Genomic DNA, 712 nt, shown 5'->3' with positions numbered 1-712 from the left:
CATTCACACATGCATTATCGCAGGTAATGCAACTTTTCTAGTTAATATTGTAAACGTTGTTCTGCCTCTCCTGGAGGACTTTTCAGTTTGGCCACTAGGTGGCGATGCGCTTTAGCATCACACCTTATTCCAGAAGAAGAAGGTCTGAGCCAAAAACGGTCTTTTAGACCGCATATAGTTACTTTAAAAAATATTTCCTTAAAATAGTTTGTAAAATTCATGCCTGTGAGTTTATAGATGTTAATTTAGTCAGCAATGTGTCTAGGTCGACCAAGCGTTAGCATTAGCCAACCTATGGGAAATTCCATCGTATGCTAGCATCAAGCTAGCCGACTTTAGCTTTATGCATTAAATCGATTTATATTTTTATGAACCAAATATTGATTTGTTAAGCTTAAATCGATTAATCGGTTTTATCAGCCTGGCTCTAGAAACTATATCCTAAAAAAAACGTTTTTTTTCTTTTTTTATCATGGCTTAAAACTTCATATGATTGAAGAGGGACTTTTAAGAACAGAATCATGTTAGAATAGTCGACTTTGGCTGATTTTCTTTCATTGTGGGAATGTTCTACAACCGTGAAATAAGCTTAAGAGCAAATATAACAATAATAAATTGGTAGACGTGTGCCCTGATTAAAATTCAGTTACGACACTTAAGTATATTTTACTTTGAGGTCATAGCTGAAAACACTGAAGGTTTATTTTCGCGG

This window comes from Oryzias melastigma, linkage group LG19, assembly GCF_002922805.2.
Source record: "Oryzias melastigma strain HK-1 linkage group LG19, ASM292280v2, whole genome shotgun sequence".
In the NCBI taxonomy this organism is placed as follows: Eukaryota; Metazoa; Chordata; class Actinopteri; order Beloniformes; family Adrianichthyidae; genus Oryzias; species Oryzias melastigma.
This window is presented reverse-complemented; position numbering follows the sequence as displayed.